Source organism: Eurosta solidaginis, chromosome 4 (genome assembly GCF_040869045.1).
Source record: "Eurosta solidaginis isolate ZX-2024a chromosome 4, ASM4086904v1, whole genome shotgun sequence".
Taxonomy (NCBI): Eukaryota; Metazoa; Arthropoda; class Insecta; order Diptera; family Tephritidae; genus Eurosta; species Eurosta solidaginis.
The window spans coordinates 257,921,105-257,945,803 of NC_090322.1; the positions used below are offsets into that span (position 1 = coordinate 257,921,105).

Sequence of the window (24,699 nt, forward strand, 5' to 3'; positions counted from 1 at the left end):
GTCAAACTTTGTTTTGAGACAAATCGGTTTCGGCGTTGTGCCATCATCAGTGTCGATTTTCGTTCTGATCTGTTGTTGTCGTTTGTCCTGTATTTATAGTTCGTAGGTACATGATGCACCGAAACAACAAACGCACAAAGAAAGTCAAACGACTAAAATTACGGACTTTTACTAGCCTCAGTCAGCCACACAAACCGATCAGTAAAAACCACCCTCGGTTCTGAATGAGCACACAGCACATACACATAACTAAATACCCACAAGCATCAATTTTGACAATACCTGCTCATGTACTTACGAACTATAAATACAGGACAAACGAAAACAACAGATAAAAACGAAAGTCGACACTGATGATGGCACAACGCCGAAACCGGTTTGTCTCGAAATCAAATTTGACAAGGGATGACGGAAAATCGTTCCAATATAGATCAATTTTCTCGAAATTATTTATCATGTAAATGTTTCAATTTGGTGTGGACCTTGTTTTATTTATAAACAATTAATAAAATCACATAAATGTGATCGCTTTAGCATAAGATCCGTTTAAGAAGTATATCTGGACATTTGTTTTCTTTACATGTCCCATTAAAATGTGTCCTCCTTTACCTTTTGTCTTAAAGTATACAAAAAAAAGTTGCGTATATGCAACGTACTTCCAATATGCTTTACGTGATATAAAGATTTGCAAGCGCATAAATTACAATAGTTTTATCTTCGTAATCATTAAAGTAAAACATAAGATATATTATCATCCCTCGCACAAATCTAGCTGGTATTGCATCTTAAAGGGCAAAATATAGCTAAAAATTTAAAGGTTGAAGTGAATGAAGTGCTAAGAGAAGAACTTTTACTATATGTGGGGTAATAAATGTACCACAGGGAAAATGAAATAAAAAATCCTTTTGTTTTCTAGAAAAATATTCCATACAAGCTTTAGCAAGTGCATAAATTCATGAAAATATGCAGAGGGTGCAAGAATAAATCTGGTTACTGTGAAAGAATATATGAAATGAAGGAATCCGTGAGTTATTGCGTTACGCACATACTAACACTGAATATTGGGAATGCTTACCATTTCAACTGAGCATATTTTTATGGATTTTCAGAAGACGTATATATAATACAATGTACATGTGTATTAAGCCAAGGGAGTTATGTGAAGGAGTGAAACTTAAAGATTTGTTTTCAGTGCGTGCATTGTAAGAAAGCCATTTATAATGAGATTTTTAAGATTTATATTGTGAGATCATTGTACGCAGGAATTTGAGATCTGCTTCCAAAAATAAATTATTTAAAGTACTGGGATATGTTTTAAAACATTTGCGAAATTTTAAATACGCGTCGAAATTTGGAGGATTGGAAGGGACAAATTAAAAAGAAGGGGAAGGAAAGAAATAGAAAGATAAGAAGGGTAGAGGAAAGAAAAGGTTATAAGTCAAAACTGAAACCAAGTCCGAAGAAGGAACTGAAATTCGTTATCGATGTATTAACGGTTTTTTATTGATGAATTATCGGTTTTTTATTGATTTATCATAGGAAAATTATCTAAAAATTACCGATAAGTTCCCAGAAGCACCGTCAATAATATATCAATTTTAATTATCTGAGTATTGCCAGTGTGTTGCCTGCGTGCTACCGAAAAGTTATTGATTACTTACCGAAAATTTATGGAGTTTTAGTGGAAAATTATCGATTTTATATCAAAAATTTACTGATTTCATATCAAAAATTATCGATTTTCTATCAAAATGCTTCCAGTTTGCTATCGACGTGCTTTCGACTTGTTATCGACAAGTCATCGGTTTGTTATGAACCACTATAAAATCAATGACAAATCTGTACTCCGGCTATACTAGACCGATAAGAAAGTGATAAAAAGCCGATGACTCAACGTACACACTCCGATAACAAACCGAAAACTAGACGATAGTAATTTGCTGTGGGAAATAAACCGATAGTTATACTATAACTTTGAGTTATCGAGTTTAACAGCTAATGAGCCGGCAAATGTCTATATAAAAAGACTGCAATTAATACTTTATGATGAATTTTCCTCACTTGTGATAAACCTTAACTCGTGGTTGTGTTCTAAATAACTTAAAAACATAAGTATACCAGACGTCAATATGTCTGTTCACACATCAAGATACACAGAATTTGGCACGCACGCCAATTTTCTTTTACCTGCTTTCCCCACCAGTTGTATGACTTACTTATTTTTTAAGCAAACATATTTGCATCATATTACTCCAACTTTTGCTCATTTTACAGTATGCATGATCCTGGATCGAGAAATATATTTGCAAATGCAACCAAATTAGTCTATCTATTGCGAACTTCTTGATGGAAAAATCATTTGTAAAATTTATATCTCATTATTTTGGTCGTGAGAAATTCTATAACTCCTTCAAATGTCCTCTTGAGCTATGAAATGTAAAATTGTTTCGTATGGAGCACAAATCAGCCTAGTAAGCACGCAAAGCTGTATTGGATTTCTCAAATAATTATACTTGATAAACGCGCCCTGTATTCATATTTCGGCCATATTTTGTTGTGGTAAGTTAGGTTGGGTTGAACTGGCCGGTCCATGAGGACCACACATAGACTAAATAAGTCCGTAGTGTGGTAAGTCAGATTACAATTTGATTAGAATGGTATAGGAAGCACGTTCAATACTCGTCTTGCTGTTCTTTCACTTCGCAACTAATTGTATTTGCTGACCTATAATTTTTCCACTATTACAACTAAGGTAACTACGAAACAACACTAAAAATAAAAATATTACAAATTGCTATCGGATACTTATACCAATATAACGACAAAAATCCAATTTCCTTTTACTTTCTGGCTATATAGGAGCCACAGCAGCATTTGAGTAGAAACTTAAAAGTACTTGCAGCAAAAGCGTCAGGTCATTTTTAAGTAGATTCATGCTCACCTTTAGAATCGGCAATGCTTGCTTCTCTCTCTACTTGAACTCAAATAAATATACATATATATATATTTTTTTTTTTCATCTACCTAAGCGAGTTTTTCAGATAAGCATTGACGTTGTCAGTTGAACAACAATTAACGCTTACATATGTTTGACCGTGGTGTGCCAGTGTGTATATACATATGTATATAAGTGCAGGTTTGACTGGACTGCGTTGGTCACATTACAACCAAAGGCTTTGCGGCAGGAAATCACTGAAACGCTATAAAACAGAGCCGCCCACACAAATACTAAAACAATTGCATAAGTGTGTGTAAAAATTGAGTGACTACTCCCCACAGTGTGCTAAAAGAAAATGTGGACTGTGAAGTTTGAAATTAAAAAGGACTTTGGTTATTTGATTTCAAGCTAATCCTGACTATACTTACTTATATTCGTATGACTAAGAACGCGGAGTTCGAGCTAGTTAGATGAAACTTTTTTATACAAGAAGGTATCGTGTTTATTCAATGCAAAATTTACTTTAAAAATTCACTTTTTCATTAAGAAAAAACTATAAAACAAAGTAAATATGAAGATAGAAATATATATTTTCAAAACATAAAGTTATTCAATAAAAAAATTTTATGAAAATTAATAAAACTAAGTAGAGCGTATAAAAATATATTTATATTAAATTGTCAATATTTATTAATAATTAATTAATTATTAATAATTAATATTTAAATTGTCAATATTAATATGTATGTTGAAAGGAACTTAATAATACTAACTAAAACATATTAAAAGCCACTTTAACATTGCAGCATATTGTTTTTATTATGTGCCCAAAAAGTAACATGGACTTTTACTTTTGTATTCACTGTTGATTTTAGTGAGTGACAAGCGAAAGCAAACGATCGTGATCACACATCGTTAGTATCGGTGTGAAAATACGAACTCAAATTGCACAATGTGCAACTTTTGGCCGGCTTTGCTATAAAACATAAAACGATACTTAAGGTAGCATCTAAATTGATTTTAAAGGTACATATATAAATACGAGACATCAATAAACAATTGGTAAGGTGAGTAGGGTGATACGGCATAGAAATACTCTCAAAAACAAAATAAAAATAGAAAACTGAATAGCGAAAATTGTTGAAAAGCCAATTTCATATATTTCATCACAGACGCATTTAATCACTGTATGGATGTCAGAAACTAGTAACACAAATTTCTAGTTCAGAACTAGACCTAAAATACCAACCACGAAGTAGAAGAGTGGTACATTTGGAAATGCTAGCGGCGTTTAGATTAGGAAATTTGTCTGATCGGGAGTTTTGCTCAAAATTTCCTTTTCTTATTAGTTAGTAGGTTTGTTAAGCGTTGAGATCTAAAACTGCTCAGCTACAGAATAAAATTCATCAACTGACTATTATAAATAACAGTTAGAAATTATGCATATACTACATTGTTAAGTAAGTGAACTTTTTAGTACGTAAAATTTTTATTTTTTTTTTATATTTATTTTTTTTTTCTTTGTTTTTTACGAGTTAAGATAGGATAGGACAGTTATTTTTTATGGTAAAAAGTGAATCCGTTATATCAAATGAACTAGAATGAGTGTTAAAATCATGATACAAACATCGAAAAGGTTCATTTAATTCGAAATTAGTTCTACACTGCCTCAAAAGGAGAGGTTTGTAGTGTCTTTACACTCGTGATGGGACTTAAAGTTTACTTCGTTTAAGAGAATTGGGCTAGAAATCAATCCATTCAGTAGTTTAGCCATAAATATTACGCCTAGCATTTCTCTACGTCTTGCACGAGTTGGAAGATTGATAAACTTCAACCGACTAGTTTAAGGGGGAAGTTTATACGCATAGTCCCACTGAAAATTTCTTAAAGAGAAAAGTAGAAATTGCTTTTGTACTGATTAAAGTCTATCTGCATGAACTCAATATTTAGGATTCCAGACTATTGATCTGTGTTCTAGTATCGGCCTAACTAAAGTGGTGAAAAGTGCTTTAGTCACATAAGGGTCACTAAATTTTTTTGACCACCGTCTCACGAATAAAAGAATACTTCTAGCCTAATTGACAGTACCATTAATATGAAGGTTGAAACTAAGTTTAGTATATATCGTGACTCCCAAGTCCACAAAATAGTTTACTGATAGAAGACAAAAATTATTAATTACATAAGAGGCTGCTGGCAAAAGATCTCCTAGTTAAAATTGAATTTTCGAACTGTCTCATTATCAAATTTAAGTTTAGCGTTGCTGTACAAATTTGGTCCTCTCCTGTAGTGTCTTTATCAAATCTTGACACAAAAATAGATTTTTTAATAGGGACAACAATAATAAAGCTGCGTTTGTCGGAACTTTCCACATTCATAGTTGCGAGAATAACGGGTTTCTTACGCCCTTTCAACAATTTTACGGAACAATAAAAAATGCATTTCATGTTCCAAATTTTGCCGCCCCCCAAAATCTTCCGCCCTGTGCGGGCGCACCGATCGCACCTAGTGTAAATCCAGTACTGCTAATAGGTGAATCGGTGGATGTCTTCAGTAGGTGGAATCGGTGGATTAATTTCCAAGAAACCGGGATTTTGTGGTATTGATACTTGGATGCTCCTAGATGACGAATCAGTGAATTGGTGATTACCGGTGGAATGGTGATGACGAATCGGTAGATCAGTTCCCAATCAACCTGCGATGTTTGAATGTCGAATCGGTAAATTTCGTGATGCTGGTGAATCAGCGATAATGAATCTGTGTATCCATTCTTAAGTCACCAGTAGTTGGAGAAATCTATACCCGACGAATCGCAGATGTTAGATCGGTGGACTCCGATGGATAGTTGGTGAATCGGTTGATGGATTTCCATGCAACTCGTGGTTGGTGATATCGATGTCCGGCGAGTCGTAGCGGGCGAATTGGTGGATAGGTTTAGTGAATCGTCGGTGAATCGGTTGAACGATATCCAAGCAACCGGTGGTTAGTGGCCGTATACCGCTGACTAATGGGTGGCTTGTGGAAATATACCCAGGTGATTTATATTATGGACTGGCCCTCTAATTTCGGTGCCGGTGGACGCACCTGTGTCTGGGAGAAGAATGAGGTAGTGACACAAAAAGTAGTGGACGACCGAGGTTACTATGACTGCTAGCGTAACTAATACCGCAATACAGAATATCTGCACTAAATGCTTTTGATATGTTATCAATATGTATCTGTAAGTATCTTTGCTAAAGAAGATCTCATAACAGTGTAAATAACACTGCAGCCAAATTCTTTTGTAGCAGTAAAAGTATTGCAATTTCGAAGTTTACAAAACTATTCATGTGCAAGAATGTATGAATGTGTTAGCGTCTACCAAACTCAAACGACTACGAGTGTCACCTGAAAGCATAATAATTTAAGATTTAAGGTGGAAAGGCGCAAACGATGTTGTGCTCATAGAAAACTCGGTGCATGCAAGCAGAAACAAAATAAACTGTTGGTGAGTCAAGTTAGTAATCAGTTCTTAAGTTGTTGAAGCAGAAAAAGATGAAAAAAGAAAACAACCGAACAAAATTCTAAAGTATAACGCAAATTTTCGAAGAATAATGTAAAAGGACACTGCGAATATGTCTCAAGGCTCATATGGCCATACAATGGGTCTGCACGTTTAATTTTAGTTTTTGGGCGAACGCAAATATGCAAATGCTTTAGAAATCAACAGCCGGTGTTGGTGCGGTGTAGGTGTTCACTCATGCAAAAGAAATTTGTGCTCATATAAATTGTGTAAGTTTCAAGTTGGTGCTCTGCTGGTATTGTATTGTTAGTCACCTTTAGTGCCATGTCATATACACATGCACGTGCGCAAGTAGTTAGATGGTGCAAATTAGTAACAAGCAAGCACCATTACAGCATATGTTCTTGTCTATGTAGGCATATAAATGTACGCATGTATGTGTGTATGTTGACTCTTAAATCTATGGTACTTGTAGTAAATACACAATACACAATAGGAAAGTACCATTTACATTTTTATGGTATTTATCTTTTACACTTACATGTGTGATTTTATTGTAATGGTAGACGTGTGTCTTTCTTGAAATAATTTAACCCCTTGTCAAACAATATGTGCTTACATTTGCAATTTCTGCGCTTGTTCACTGTGTTTTTGGCGTGAACCAGTGAATATGTGAAAATTGCCTTTTTGGTCATAAATTTTTCGATAAATGTTGCCTTTCATAACTCGAGTGCTTGAGTGCATACTGTTTTGCTTTTTTGTTTTACCTTGCATTGGATGTATGTCTATACTCAGCGTGCTTTGTACACAGAGTATATTAACTTTGATTGGATAACGGTTGGTTGTACAGGTATAAAGGAATCGAGATAGATATAGACTTCCACATATCAAAATCATCAGGATCGAAAAAAAAATTGGATTGAGCCATGTCCGTCCGTCCGACCGTCTATCCGTTAACACGATAACTTGAGTAAATTTTGAGCTATCCTGATGAAATTTGGCACGTAGATTCCTGGGCACTCATCTCACATCGTTATTTAAAATGAACGAAACCGGACTATAACCACGGCCAGTTTCGATATCGGAAATTTCGAAAAAGCCGAAAAAGTGCGATAATTCATTACCAAAGACGGATAAAGCAATGAAACTTGGTAGGTGGGTTTACCTTAAGACGCAGAATGGAAAATTAGTAAAATTTTAGACAATGGGCGTGGCACCGTACACATTTAAAAGAAGGTAATTCAAAAGTTTTCCGAGCTGTAATTTGGCAGTCGCTGAAGATATCATGAATTTGGCAGGAACGTTACTCCTATTACTATATGTATGCTCAATAAAAATTAGCAAAATCGGGAAACGAACACGCCCACTTAAAAAGAAATAAAATTTAAGTCAAATTATAACAAAAAATTTAATAACTTTACAGTATATAAGTTATGTCAACATTCAACCCCAGTAATGATATGGTGCAACATAAGACAAAAATAAAAGAAAATTTCAAAATGGGCGTGGCTCCGCCCTTTTTCATTTAATTTGTCTTGAATACTTTTAATTCCGTAAGTCGAACAAAAATTTAACACTATTTGTGAAATTTGGTAGGGGCATAGTTTCTATGACGATAACTGTTTTCTGTGAAAATGGATGAAATCGGTTGAAGCCACGCCCAGTTTTTATACACAGCCGACCGTCTGTCCTTCCGCTCGGCCGTTAACACGATAACTTGAACACAAATCGATACATCTTTACTAAACTTAGTTCAGGTACTTACCTGAACTCACTTTATCTTGGTATAAAAAATGGCCGAAATCCGACTATGACCACGCCCACTTTTTCGATATCGAAAATTACGAAAAATGAAAAAAATGCCATAATTCTATTCCAAATACGAAAAAAGGGATGAATCATGGTAATTGGATTGGTTTATTCAAACGAAATATAACTTTAGAAAAAAATTTGTACAATGGGTGTGATACCTACCATTTTAAGTAGAGGAAAATGAGAGTTCAGCAGGGCGAAATCAAAAGCCCTTGGAATCTTGGCAGGAATACTGTTCGTGGTATTACATTTATAATAAACTAGCCTTTACCCGCGGCCCCGTCCGCAAGGAGAAAATTAAATATATGGGATATTCACGTTAGCCTGCTTATCAAGTTATCTGTTTAAAAAGATGTTTCTGTCTAATATATTTTATTTTTGTAATTGAGTAAAAAAAGGACTAAATGAGCTGATAACCTGATAGGATCCCCAAATGATCCCGAAATTATCGAGAAAAATCCACGAATTGACCCCGACGCTATCGCGGACAGATTCCGAAAACCATCTAGAAATGCCACGGAAGGGTCTCCAAAAATTCCCGGAATAGTCCCAAAAAACCCGAAATGACAACGATACGATTCTAGACTTATCCAGAGAACCACAAAGAAATGATGCCTGAAGGGTACCAAAATGACCCCGAAATAGTCCCGAAAAAGTTCCGAAATGACCCTGACGGGCTCCCGGACGGTCCTCAAAAACCATCCAGAAAATATCCAGGAAGGGTCCCTAGGGGATCCACGACGGATCGCGAAAACCATACAGAAATGATTCCGGAAGGGTCCCAAAATGATCGACGACGGGATCCCAGACCGATTCCGAAAACTATCCAGAAATGATGCCGGAAAGGTCCTCAAATGATCCCCTAATAGTCCCGAAATGACCCTGACGGGATCTCGAACGGACTCCTAAATGACCCTGACGGGATCCCGGACAGATCTCGACATCCATCCAGAAACGATCTTGGAAGGGCCCAAAATAATCCCGAAACAATCTCTGAAAAGTCCAGAAATTACCCCGACGGGATCCCGCACGGATTCCAAAAACTATCCAGAAATGATGCCGGAAGGTCCTCAAATGATCCCCTAATAGTACCGAAATGACCAAAAACCATCGAGAAATTATGCCGGAACGGACCCCAAATGATCCCGAATACCATACAGAAATGATGCCGGAAAATACCCCAAATGATCCCGAAATAGTCCCGAAAAAGGTCAGAAATGAACCCGAAGGGATCCCGGACGGATCCCGAAAACCATCCAGAAATTATGCCGAAAGGGTCCCCAAATGATCCGATACCAGTCGATAAAAAGTCCTGAAATAACCCCGACGGGATCCCGGACGGATCCTCAAAAACATATAGAAATGATGCCGGAAGGTACCCCAAATGATCCCGAAATAGTCCCGAAATAACCCTGGCAGGATCCCGTACGGATCCCGAAAACCATCCAGAAATGATGCCGAAAGGCTCCTCTAATTATTCCGCATTAGTCCCGAAATGTCCCGAAATAACCCCGACGGGATTCCTGACGGATCCCGAAAAGCATCCAGAAATTATGCCGAAAGGGTTCGCAAATCATCCCGTATTAGTCGGGAAAAAGTCCTGAATTGACCCCGTTGGGATCCCGGACGGATCCCGAAACTATTCAGAAATGATGCCGGAAGGTACCCCAAATGATACCGAAATAGGCCCGAAATGACCCCTACGGGATACCGGACGGATCCCGAAAACCATCCAGAAATGATGCCGAAAGCGTCCCAAAATGATCCCGTATTAGTCAAGAAAAATTCCCGAAATGACCCCGACGGGATCCCGGACGGATCCTCAAAACCATATAGAAATGATGCCGGAAGGTACCTCAAATGATCCCGAAATGACCCCGACGGGATCCCAGACGGATCCTCAAAAACATATAGAAATGATGCCGGAAGGTACCCCAAATGATCCCGAAATAGTCCCGAAATAACCCTGGCAGGATCCCGTACGGATCCCGAAAACCATCCAGAAATGATGCCGAAAGGCTCCCCTAATTATCCCGCATTAGTCCCGAAATGTCCCGAAATGACCCCGACGGGATTCCTGACGGATCCCGAAAAGCATCCAGAAATTATGCCGAAAGGGTTCGCAAATCATCCCGTATTAGTCGAGAAAAAGTCCTGAATTGACCCCGTCGGGATCCCGGATGGATCCCGAAACTATCCAGAAATGATGCCGGAAGGTACCCCAAATGATACCGAAATAGTCCCGAAATGACCCCGACGGGATACCGGACGGATCCCGAAAACCATCCAGAAATGATGCCGAAAGCGTCCCAAAATGATCCCGTATTAGTCAAGAAAAATTCCCGAAATGACCCCGACGGGATCCCGGACGGATCCTCAAAACCATATAGAAATGATGCCGGAAGGTACCCCAAAGGATCCCGAAATAGTTCCGAAATGAACATGACGGGATCCCGAACGGATCCCGTAAACCATCTAGAAATGGTGCCGGAAGGTATCTCAAATGATCCCGAAATGACCCCGACGGGATCCCAGACGGATCCCGAAAGCCATCCAGAAATGATGCCTAAAGCGTCCCCAAATGATCCCTTATTAATCGAGAAAAAGTCCCGAAATAACCCCGACGGGATCCCGGACGGATCCTCAAAACCATATAGAAATGATGCCGGAAGGTACCCCAAAAGATCCCGAAATAGTTCCGAAATGAACATGACGGGATCCCGGACGGATCCCGAAAACCATCTAGAAATGATGCCGGAAGGTACCCCAAATGATCCCGAAATAGTCCCGAAATGACCCCGACGGGATCCCGGATGGATCCCGAAAACCATCCAGAAATGGTGCCGAAAGGGTCCCCAAATGATCCCGTATAAGTCGAGAAAAAGTCCCGAAATGACCAAGACGGGATCCCGGACGGATCCCGAAAACCATCTTGAAATGAAGCCGGAAGGTACCCCAAATGATACCGAAATAGTCCCGAATTGACCCTGACGGGATCCCGGACGGATCCCGAAAACCATCTAGAAATGAAGCCGGAAGGTACCCCAAATGATCCCGAAATGGTCCCGAAAACCGTCCAGAAATGATTCCGGAAGGGTCCCCAAATGATCGCGAAATGTCCCAAAATAATCCCGACGGAATCCCGGACGGATCCCGGAAACTATACACAAATGATCCCGGAGGGGTCCCAAAATAATCGCGGAATAGTTCCGAAAAAGTCCCGAAATGACCCCGGCGGGATCGTGGACGGATCCCGAAAACCATACAGAAATTACCCCGGAAGTGTCTCGATATGACCCTAGCGGGATTACAAATAAGGTGAAGCTAATTATAAAACCGTGTTAATAAGGCAGCAGGCGCGTTGGAGCGAATGAAGAGTTACATAGAAACATACAGGTAAAGCTAATAAAAGCGTGCTAATAAAAGCAATTGGTGGAGGGTGGATATCAGGAGGAGAAGGAGAGGATCACTGATCGTTTTCCAAAATTGTCTAGATCTCGATCTGTATATGCCAGATACCAAAAACTACCGATTTAGGAGAATATTTATATTAAGTTATAACAATTTATAGATTTTACACCAGAGGGGGTGATAAAGGGGGGGACGGAGGGTGTCACTGCTCACTTTGTAAGCCCTCGACTTATTTGACCCCTTGAGTCTATGATATTGGTGAAGGCCAGTATACGTAAAGTTATAATGTGTAAAAATTACTAAAAAGTAATTGCTCGAAGGGGTCGTGGGACCCCCACCCCTCTTTCCATGTTCGAAAAAAATTTCGCTAGTAGACCACTGTCTGTGTCCGAAATTTCATCAAAATCCATGTAGCCATTCCGGCGTGTTTCAGTCGCAAAGACGAAAAAATATAATAATTAAATTATAACTGTTCCTAGGGGGCGGGGACCACTCCCCTTTTGAAAAATATATAGCTAGTAGATCCTTCTAGACTATTGGCTATATGTGTGCAAAATTTCATCGAAATCGGTCCAGCCGTTCTTGCGTGATTGAGTCACAAAGACAAACGTCTGGACAAACATCCAAACATCCAGACATCCAAACATCCAAACATCCAAACATCTAAACATCCAAACATCCAAACTTTGCCATTTATAATATATATTAGATTAGATTAGATTAGCGGTCCGACAGATGATGTTCTGGGCACCCTGGTCCACATTTTGTTCGATATCTCGAAAATGCCTTCACATATAAACCTAAAGGCCACTCCCTTTTAAAACCCTCATTAAAAACTTTAATTTGACACCCATATCGTATAAACACATTCTAGAGTCAACCCTGGCCCACCTTTATCGATATCCCGAAATGGCGTCCACCTATAGAACTATGGCCCACTCCCTTTTAAAATACTCTTTAATACCTTCCATTTGATACTCATTTCATACAAACACATTCCAGGTTCATTTTCCTACATGGCGATTTTCCTATTTTTGTCTCCAAAGCTCTCAACTGAGTATGTAATGTTCGGTTACACCCGAACTTAGCCTTCCTTACTTGTTTTTATGTAGGTACGAATGTTGCTGCGCTTGTGAGATGTTGATGTGCAGTTATTGTATCATGCTTGATTTTGTGAGTGCCTGATGCTGAAATTCATATATTTACTTATTTTTATAAGACGTGAAAAATAGATATTATAATGCACCGCAGTAACCATAGATATTTAAAACTTGGATATATGCAACTTTAACCGTGTCGAGCTTGCACCTGCGATTCCGTAACCTATTCGCGGTATGGCCTAGAAGGTCGCAAAACTTTACAAAGCATAATTTTTTAATTTTATATGATTTTTAAATATTTTCATGTTCCTTTGTTTGTTGTTGTTAAGAGTACCCTTAGGTTGGGAATGCGATGATAGTATATATTTTACGACCAATCGATAGAGCAGAAATTCCGAAAAATTTGCAAAACAACATTAACAATTCTAATTTTTAAAATTCTAGTGTAAAAAAATTGGTAAATTGTTAATTGTTATGCTTGTCTTGCGAAGAAGCTTTAAAACTCGTTTGTAGGAAAATGAACATTGAATTTGGTCTTATATTTACCGGATATAAGGCTCCAACCTAGGCGAATCTATACAAGGTGATAGCGAATCCGATTCGCCGTGCAGAAGAAAGTTAAGTTAAAATAACATTGGCAATGATTTCTATTAACTGACATCTTGCTAAACCAAGGCTTTGCTTGGAAATTATCAAAAAGGAGCAATCAGCTGATGGGAACACAACACATTGTACTGAATTAGCTTTGGCTCCAACTCAATATATAAAAATAATAGTTTTGGCCCTACAAAAAGCTTTAATTTTTTTATATGCGCCTAAAAGTATACCCCAGTAAGCAAAAACTGTGCCTAAGGGTATACCCCAGCAAGCAAAAGCTAAGAAATTTCGAGCATCTCACAACTGGAAAACAACCAAGAGGAAAATTCACTGAGGTGGCAAAACAAGCCAATTCCTTTCTCAAACCGATCATAACGAAGTACGGTTAAAAGAGATGATTTTGCTGTTAACACGTCCTTCCCTGTAGGTCAACCAGAAGAGTCGGTTGTCTTGGTAAAGGTAACCCGATCCCTCATCAGGTCAATGGACTCTATCTTTTAGGCAATCTCGCCCGTGTCTAAGCCAAGTCAGGGGGGGCTTGAGCTAAAGAGGCTACCTATGTGTTTTGAGGTACACTTTCTCTAATTCGATAGAGCAGTCTAAGGAGTTCCGTTGGTACAATCCCGCCGTGCAGTCAAAGAGGCTACCCCCGATCCTTTCTCACTTTGCCGCGGATTCCTTTGGAGGAAACTTCCAACACCGTCCGTTTACACCTACCCTGTGGCTCGCTCATTGCCTGAACTCTTGGTACAAAAAGTTGTTTTCCTCCGAATACGTCAAGCCTTGTGTGTGTGTTTTCATACTTAGGCCATAAATATTTTATTCTTATCAAGTAGGAGTTTACGGGAGCATCACTTGGCTATAGTTTGCCTGAGCATTATGTCAGCTTTCGACAAAATCCATCTCATAACTATATCACCACTTCCGCACATCCCTTAACTTGTAGTGTTTACTTCTATGCTTAGCTTCAACGTCATAGTTAAGGATCCACCATTTACCATTTGAGATTTTCCGCAAGTATTAACCAAAAACAAGTCTGAAAGATAAGTTGAATCTCAAAGAAAATTGGGACGTAAGCCGGTTCATAACTTGAACCGGAACCGAAACCGAAACTGGGACTGGATCTGTAAGAAAAATCGGGACCTTCACCGAACCTGTAATGGACTCAAACTTAAATCAAAGCAAAATCAGATCCGATACCGAAAGCGAATATATGAGATTAATCGGATCTGAAAGGAAACTTAAAAGGAAACCGGAACCGAGATCGAAAGCGGATCTGAGAGATCAACTGGATCATGTGTGAAACCGAGACCTGAACCGCACCAAAACTAGAACCGAAACCGGAACACGGATCAAAAGCGGATCTGGGAGGTATACAGCGCCGAAACTTTCCCGAAAGTGAACAAGAACCTTAATCGGAATTGAAGTCAAAACTAAAACCATAACCGCATTATTCCTATGTCACTTTTTAAACGATTCATGCGTAACAAATATACTAAAGCATTTCTATGTTCCCTATTGATATATTCATTGGAGACATTGTAGCAAATTTTGATTTTTTGGTTTGTTTTCACAAATAATAGTACGCTGAAAATAGTTTCACACAAAACCACTCGCTCCGCTCTGGTAATCTGTTTGAGTGATGGCAATTACTTTGCAAATAAAAGGAAAACTTGTGTAGATTTATATTACTCATACATCCTGTAGCACATACCGTAATCTCAATGCAAAGAAAAATGTAAAAAAGCACCTAAAACGCTACATTAGTCAAACAAAATACCACTTAATGGCTGTTTGTCCACAAAAAAAAAGAAAAGCTTGAAACTTTAATTTTGCAATCAATCCATTTCTTTTTTTATAGAAACGTAATGGTTAAACTTACTCAACGTAAATTTTCTAAAAGAGAGCAAAGCAAAACGAAATAAATCTCTTACAAATTTGTGGTAGCGAAGCATGAGCCAACGCAACGGCTAACAATTCTCTGCGGTGCTTTCAAGTTTGCTCAAAATTAGTTTCAACTTTTTATTGCTCAGTACAAAACGCATATTCATCAGTCAAAAGGTTGCAAGTATTGCAACTATTTTGCATAAATGAGAGAAAATATTGCGGAATTCAGTTTAGTATGAAGCTGGTGCTTACAACAAAGTTGCCTGCTTTGCACTCGCTGGCAAAAACGAACTGCAGAATAGAAATGAGCGAAGCGTGCAATGCAGCTTCAAGTTATGTGAAAAATAAAATAGTAACAATTTTAAATTTTGATAATAAAATACTGCAGCTGCTGAGCGAACATATTTTATACTCAGCTGTCGGTAAACTTTATCATATTTATATTGTAATTGTAAAACTTTAGATCATTGAATGTCTGGAGGTGTCAGTGTTTTATTTTTGGCTCAGTAACTCTACAACGGCTTGACGGATTTGCATAGCATCTGGCACACAGATAGACAATATTCTGCATTTAAGGGGTTTATAAAGCGCAATGCAATCCTATATGAATGTATTATACACATACTTAGGAGTCTGTAATCTGGAACTATGTTGTGGGGTAGTTCGACATAGTCATATAAAACCATTCCCTAGTTTCTTTCTTTTCTTTCTTTACATATATATAGAATGTATTGACCTTAACCAATGACATTAACTATGTGATCTCACATTGCAGTTAAAGTGGGCAAGCCATCACATTTTTAAAATCGATATACACTAAGTTTATTTTTAATTTTATTTACTTTATATATTTTATTTTATTTAACTTTATTTTATTTTATTTTATTTTACTTTATTTTATTTTCTTTTCTTTAATTTATTTTATTTTGTTTTACTTTATTTTATTTTGTTTTATTTTATTTTATTGTATTATATTTTATTTTATTTTATTTTACTTTGTTTTATTTTGTCCTTTCTTTCCTTTTCTTTTCTTTTCTTTTCTTTTCTTTTCTTTTCTTTTCTTTTCTTTTCTTTTCTTTTCTTTTCTTTTCTTTTCTTTTCTTTTCTTTTCTTTTCTCTTCTTTTCTTTTCTCTTCTTTTCTTTTTTTTAATTTAATTTAATTTTATTTTTTAATTTTTTTTTTAATTTTATTTTATTTTATATTATTTTATTTTATTTTACTGTATTTTATTTTATTTCATTTTATTATATACTTTATTTTATTTTGTCTTATTTTATTTTATTTTCTTTTCGTTTCTTTTCTTTTCATTTCTTTTCTTTTCTTTTATTTTCTTTTTTCTTTTCTTTTCTTTTCTTTTCTTTTCTTTTCTTTTCTTTTCTTTTCTTTTCTTTTCTTTTCTTTTCTTTTCTTTTCTTTTCTTTTCTTTACTTTTCTTTTCTATTATTTTCTTTTCTTTTCTTTTCTGTTCTTTTATTTTCTTTTTTTCTTTTTCTTTTGTTTTCTTTTCTTTTTTTCTTTTCTTTTCTTGTCTTTTCTTTTCTCTTCTTTTCTTACCTGTTTTTATTTATTTTTTATTTTTTTTTATTTTATATCATTTTATTTTATTTTAAATTATTATATTTTATTTTATTTTGGTTTACTTTATTTTATTTTATTTTATTTTATTTTATTTTATTTTATTTTATTTTATTTCTTCCTTGAGCTCCACTTTGGGCTATACGTTATACATCGGTTGTATACAAGAATACATATAAAGCTATTTATACTAAATATACATAGGTAAATTCATAATAATTTGTAAATTACATGTCAATGTCTAAAAACGAACGAACAATGGATGTTGTTGACAGAATTACTGCCTTTTGAATAGGTAGAAGCTTATCTTCTAATTTTAGTTTATCTAGGGTCGTCATAAGGGTTTTGGGCACCACGCCTGTTGATGAAATGATTACTCACTCTATGCTTGCTTTATCAAGGTACCATAACAACTTCATTTCCTGAGCAAGTCCTATGTACTTTCTTTCCTTTTCTGTGTGCACGTCTTTTAAGTAGCGCGTATTGGGAACCCCAATATCAATTAAATATGCGCTCTTTTCTTTCTTTTCTAATAGGACTATATTATTTTATTTTATTTTATTTGAATTTTTTTACATTATTACTTCATTATGTTATTTTATTTTATTTTACTTTATTTTAATTTAATTTATTTTTTAATTAAATTTTTTTCTTTTATTTTATATTATTTTATTTTACTTTATTTTAATTTGTTCACATTTTTTTATTTTTATTTTCTTTATTTTATTTTATTTTATTTTGTTTTATTTTTCTTTCGAGACTTTTGCTGAATCTTTCCTAAATTGTACTTAGTCAGTTCAATACAATAAAAATTCATAACAATTTTAAAATCAATTCTAGACTATTTGCGAATAATTCGGAATTGCTTTCACGTCCAGCAATGAGATTTTTTCGGAATAATTTCAAAACTAATTTGGAAAATTAGGAATTTTTGTTTCTGGACTATTTTCTGACCTTTTCTAGAATATTTGTACATTATCTCTGGATTATTTCTAGTTCCTTTGCATTATAATTTTCTAATTTGAATTTTTTCATGATTGTTTTTAGCATCATATACATATGTATATAGGGATAATTCTCTTCTATATCGGGATCACTCTTCATCAATATTATCAATATGAAACTACTTCGAGATCGTTTCGGTATCTCCTCGGAATACTCAACGCAATGTCATCAAGCTTCGAAGTAGCAGTACTAGCATTGTTTTTTTGTCTATGCTCCCAACGAGTTAAAAGACTAATTATAGTGTCGCCATTGATATGTCTGTCTTAATATGCTACTAAAACTCACAGACCGGAACAAATAAATGGTCTCCTAGCAGTCGGACCAGTACCAGATTCATTCCGGCAAAGGGCTCGCAGAATTCGTAAATCTTTCTTTAAAACTCGGGATTATTTTTGCGATTAAAACAGCAAAAACAATCAATAATTTTTTTTTTTTGTGTGAAAATTCAGGAGATATTTTGTAGGACCTTAAAACAAGTTTTTAATCCAAAGAACAACGACTTAAATAAATAGGGGCTGTGCAGCGCAACACTTGCAATGGTTAGCCACCGCAACTTTAAGCTTCTCCAACACAACTGTCAACCTCACCTTTCTTTGGCGACTCCTATGTCTTTGGCGGCAAATGTTCTGGCTGCCACAAGCTCTTCATGGAAATTGTGGGTGAGGGCGAGATGGCCTAGATGGTTCAATGTGGTCATATTTAATCGTTCCCGAGATAGTCGGGCTTGTACCTAAACGATGCTTGCTACCGGAACGTCTGGATCAATATCTAACAAAATACTATTTTCACCGGTAACACCTTCACGGAGTGTCTTTATCGATACAATTTGAATTTTTATGAAACTAAACTACTAATCAACTAAACTGTCAACTACAAAACTTCGTTGATTATTTACTGAATCTATGCAAGCCAATCTCAAAAACATCTCCGAAAAAATTTGTAAAAAAGTAAAAACAAGAAAAGAAGGCAGACGTGGGCCTGTTCCAATGTACTTATGTATATATATATTTGTATTTCTATGTATGAAGCTCCCCCCTTTAATACTGCATATCTCTGCATCTAGGTATATAATACTCAGTTTCATCCGTCCATTTCAGGGGCAACCCCTTGGTAAGAATACATTGCCTAGAGTTTCAAAAGTTTCCTGGAACCATTCAAAAAAGTATTTTCCTACGTGAGTTCTTTGTTTCAATGTCAGTAAACTTTGATTATTCTGCGAAGAATTTTGGTAAATATTTACTAAACAAAATATTGATTTAGCTAATTTGCATAGCTGCGAGAAAATGTTGAGGTCGAATTTGAAAGCGTGTCAATGTTGTTGTTGCTGTTAATTATGTGCTTCTAAAATTTTGATAATTCTGTGTGTATCTGCGCCAAGTTTTCTTATGCTCTGCAGCTGCTTTGCTTGTATTTATGTGTATTTACATTGCAGCAATTGAACAAACTTTTCTGTCAGTATTTGCGTACATACATACATACATGTACACTTTCATCAGAATGCAGCTGCTACTTTATTATTTCATATTTTTTACTTTTTGCATCAGAGATTTCTGATTTTATTTTTACCCGCAACTTGAACAGACGCAAACTGTGTTTATAATTAGCTCAGCAGTGCGTAAGCGTGTTTATTAATTATGCACACGTTTGATTATAAATAAAATGTGCATGAGTGCAAGAAAATTGCCAGAAGCAAAGTACAAATACTTATGTTTTTTTGTTGTACTGAGCTATGGGATATATGTTAGTAAAGTTTGTTTAATTTATTATTATTGAAATCAAAGTTAAATGTTATCCTTAAACAGACACAGAAAAAACTTGTTTTCGTACATCCCGACTTTATACTCACCAGAAATGGGCACCAGAGAACAGCAAAAATCGAACACAACAACGTCTGCCCTTACGTCACGGCGACAAGCTACATATAAACGTACATATAAACATACATATAAACATTGCTTACGATTCTGTTTGTTTGCCGAACTAAACGATACTAATTCTCGTGCTTTGATTTTATTCTCCGCTTGCCTTCGTTTGATCAATACAATCGCACGCAAAACCTGATCGGTCATTCGATCGCAATCATCAGGCAGATGCTGAGTTTATTCGCTTATGAGTTTATTCAATTACGAGTTAATTCAATTATGGGTTTATTCGTATGATTGAATGTGAATGCAAGTTTTACTGTCTGATTAAATCAAGAAAATTGTGGTTTTTGTAGTTCTCTGATGGACACCTGATATGAAAAAAAAAATAGTAATAGTCTCTGCGAGTTTTTCCTCTGTGTTCTACGCTTTCATTCAAAAGCCAATGTCTTCCTAATCTTTCATGCTCACGTCCTACATATTAGTATTCTCTTTCGTTAAAAAGTCGGTGAAGAATCAAAGTAGCAACGTCGAAAGTGGGCATTTCATAAACACATTCTGCAAATAAACTCTCATGCGCAGAGTTCTTTAATCTTTTAATGCTAACACGTAATTTTAAACTTTTTTTATTTTTGTTAGACTTTGACATTTCAATAAAATTTACAAAATGTTGTTTTAGTGTTAACAAATATGCGTACATACGTCGTTACTCGTCCCCCGCTAATCAACGACTAAAGCATTACTACTGCAGTGATTTTTCTCTCACCAAGACAGCTACAGTATCAATTTTGGTGAACATTACTTTTGACTAACCAAACAAATGAAAAACCAAGTTCTCTCTCGACGAGCAAACATCGTGACCTCATTATACCTCTTCTGAGATAAGATGGCCCTTTGAGTGTTTGTGAAAAAAATGCGCCGCAAGATTTATTGTTCTGCCTGTGATGCTGTTGGCGAGTATCGCAGGATGTATAATGATTAGCTCTAAGAGATTTACAAATATATGAATATGTCATTGGCTAGATCATGTTATTCCAGATATCGCCATATGACGGCCAAGAAAGTATTTCATCGATATCCGTATTTGGAATCAGAGTAAAAGTGAGACCTACACTGAGTTGGAAGAGGCCAATAAAGGAAGACTTTGTGTCCGTTGGTGCGAAAGTTTTCACGAAACAGGCCATATCATATCTCCCAGGTTGGGTAACATAATTCTTTGGCGCTGATATGGTTGCTGAAATAGAAAAGTATGTATCGTTGCATTAATTCTTTTGCATATTTGGTTGTACAACCTGAGCAGCGATGGATACTCTGCTAGTTTATTTAATATATATATCCGATCAGAATAATTTGCTTATCATTTTAATAAAAATGCCATAAAAGTTTAAGCTCTCAGATATTACATTATGAAAAAAATTATATCTTAACAATGGGTTTTGTAGTGGACCGATCCCATCGGTTCTGGCAAAATATTACATGAAAAAATACCCAAATTTCTTGAAAATTCTTTGTCCAAGCCTGCAGACAAGCAGGGACACGAATAGAATGGCTAAATGGACGTAGTTTGATATCTGTATACTAATTGGCGGATTTATTTCGTATATCTTCTGGTAGCAACAAACATAAGAGGAGTTATAATATAAAAGTTGCATCTTTACGAAAGGTAGAAAAAGTGTTGATGTACAAAGAAGATGAAGTATTTGTACTCATTACGGTACGCAAAGTTCTACCTAATTACCTTATAATGGTACGAGTTTAAAAACACATTATTTCGCATGCGCTTTTATATTTATTTAATTATATTATTAACACATACATTAACACGAAGGAGCCTTAACACCCGCAAATATTGCTATTAAGCGCGCTGCTATAATCTACTTGCATTGCATTTTTAACATAGATGGGCATTTTTCATTATAAATAAAAATGCACTGAAAAAATTGTGAATTGAAATGTCAAGCCTTCAATGTGTGGATCGTTGAAGATAAACCATCACGGGTTTTGAAATTGTCGTCTATACGGTCTATGAACTTTGTTTTTTTTTTCAAATTTACTCGTTTTCTATGTATAATTAGGAACTCCATACAAAACTTTTCCAGTGAGTTTCCGTAGCTAATGAAAACTGCCCATCTATGCCTTTGAAAAATATTTTTAAGAATTTTCAGCTTTTTATGTATTTAAATTAGCTAGGTCATGCTCAAAATTTAAAAAAAAAATTTGCATTTATTATTTTCTTTTTTTTTTACTTGCAGATCAGCTAACAATAAAACTAAAAAATCTAACCTACGCAAGAAAGAAAAATAAAAGGAAAAAGATGTATGTAAATAATTTTTAGCAGCTTCAAAATTAACAATATTAATACAACAAAGCAAAACAGAAAAAAAAAACAATATGTGATTTTAAATATCTTTAGCAAATTAAAATAGAAAATAGATCATATGCGCTGTCGTCGCCTTTAACAAATGCATGCGTTCCCTTTGAGCTGCAAGAAAAATGCTGAAATCAGCAACAAAAAGAAGAACTGCAACGAGCACCAACAGCAACTATTACTAAGCTGTAAGCGCATATGTAAATATGTTTATATTGTCAACACCAACAACGGGTAAATAATGCTCGACAATGGCGTCATCACGGAAAATGCGTTGGAAGCAACAAAATGCGTTTCAGCTATCGAAAAACATTTGACAAGTCCACCAGCGTCACACAAATGTCACACATACGCCAAACATTATACAACGTGAGCAAATTAATGTAAGCGTAGTCACGGCAGTTGTTGTTAAAAGTAGTGGCACAAGATTACCTGACTAGCCGCCTACAATGCGTGCCTAAGTAAAAACTGCGACAACATACGTGCCAATACTCAAAGTGATTAGCTTTGAAATTTTTTTATATTTTTGTTGTTTTAGTTCGTGCCTCTGCAAACCAGCACATGTGATCGACACCAATTAAAGCTTGTGCCACGCAATGTGGCAAAAGGGCGTGATGCGTGTGGCGTATAACTAAAAATCTTGATTAAGTGCCAAATTTGTTAAGCCAAAAATAATATTAAAATTAAATTTAGAAAATGTGTTTCGTAAAAAAAAAGTTTGTGATTTTGTGTGTTAAAGCGTTTGCGTTAAGATGAGTGAAAGCGCTAATTATTCAGAAATATCTGTATATGTATAAAGCAATTTTGTTGAAGTGCGAACGAAGAATGGTAAAAAAGTAAGAAATGAAAACTTCGGCGACATTCTTAATATGTACACTTATTTGTTTGTATGTTTGTATGCATTAGGGCGCACCTTAATTTGTAAGACTCTTCTTATTAAAGTTAAACTTCAAAGCGGCAGTTGAAGACTCCGGCTATGAGAAGTGATATAGCTACCGGAAGTTTTTGGTTTGACCCATGATAAAAATATTACAGGGTAAAACCGGTGAGAGACAAATGAGGATAAAATTTTTTTTAAATTTTCACGTCTCTAAATCCATTTGTTTTTTATTTTAATTGTGTTTTCGTAACAAATAAGTAAACATACATATGTAAAAAAAAACATATTCAAACATCTTTACTTTAGTTATCTTAATATATCAAAAACACGTGTCACAAAATTTCTGGCCACGATGGACTCCTAAATTACTGAACAGATTTTGAATTTGTTTTGCATCCCGTGTGTAGTTTGATCTAACTTGAAATATAGCATAGGCTATATCTCAGTATATAGTCGCAATATTATTTTATTGCAATTTTTTTTATTTGTTTATTTGTAATATTAAAATATTACGTATACGCAGTGGCACTCATATTTTCAGGTGGTGCGGATATATATCCGTGTAATTGCTTGGTGTTTAATTAAACAACGTGCTCATCGATAAAAAATATTGTAGCGAATTATATCAAGTATAGCACATCACCAGGCCCGCCGAGAGCGTGGGGGCGGTTCTGAGGGGGTCCGCGATTTAGAGGTACTATGACAGGAGAGTCGTTAGTTGTGTAGAGGAATTTTCAACCCCTGGGTGACTAGGGTCTCGAGATATAGGCCAAAACGTGGGCCAGTGAATGCCTAGACAGTGTTTATACAATCTGATATATAAAATTCTTTTGTCACGGTTTTAGAGGCTGAACTCCTCCGAAACGGCTGAACCTATTCTCATGAAATTTTGTGAGCATATTGGGTAGGCCTGAGAATCGGCCAACGTCTACCTTTTTTCGCTACGTGTCTAGGGTCTTGAGATCAAAACGTGGGCCCGGGTACCCCTAGAATGGATATCAAATGAAAAATGTTGATGAGTGCTATAGTACAGGATAATTTTCATACAACTGAGAAGCTAGGGTCTCGAGATATAGCCCAAAACGTGGAACCGGGTACCCCTAGAATGTGTTTATACAATATGGATATCAAATGAAAGCTGTTGATGAGTTATAGTACAGGATAATTTTCATACAACTGGGAGGCTAGGGTCTCGAGATGTAGCCCAAAACGTGGACCCGGGTACCCCTAGAATGTGTTTATACAATGTGGATATCAAATGAAACCTGTTGATGAGTGCTATAGTACAGGATAATTTTCATACAACTGGGAGGCTAGGGTCTCGAGCCCAAAACGTGGACCCGGATACACCTAGAATGTGTTTTTATATTATGGGTATCAAATTGATGCTGCTGATGTGTGCTATAATACAGAGTAAGTTTTACACCGTTGAGTGACTAGGGTCTCGAAATATAGGCCAAAACATTGACCCGGATACCGCTAGAACATGTGTGTGTTATGGATAACAAATGATAGCTGTTGCTGAGAGCTCTGAAGTTCATTGTGATATTCGATTAAATCGCATCAACCTGGCAAAACTGATAAATATGCATGCGAAGCCGAAATAAAGACATGAATTAATAATACCCACATACTTATTTGCATACGTACTATTCGATTTGCCTGAAATTTCGTATATAAATTTGCCTATATTAGTATTTACGATGCTTTTTTCCGGGAAGTATAATAGAGACGGACTGGGACTGGGACTGGGATTAGGA

At 36.0% G+C, this 24,699-nt stretch overlaps 1 protein-coding gene across 1 annotated transcript in view; it reads left to right on the forward strand.

The window, feature by feature from the left end:
* The window catches only part of LOC137248823 (uncharacterized), a 370,286-nt gene that overhangs the window by 176,592 nt on the left and 168,995 nt on the right, over positions 1-24,699 (forward strand). The window contains exon 3 of the mRNA XM_067779720.1: positions 21,944-22,895. The gene's annotated coding sequence lies outside the window, so the exon portion shown is untranslated. The remainder of the gene's footprint in view (positions 1-21,943; positions 22,896-24,699) is intronic.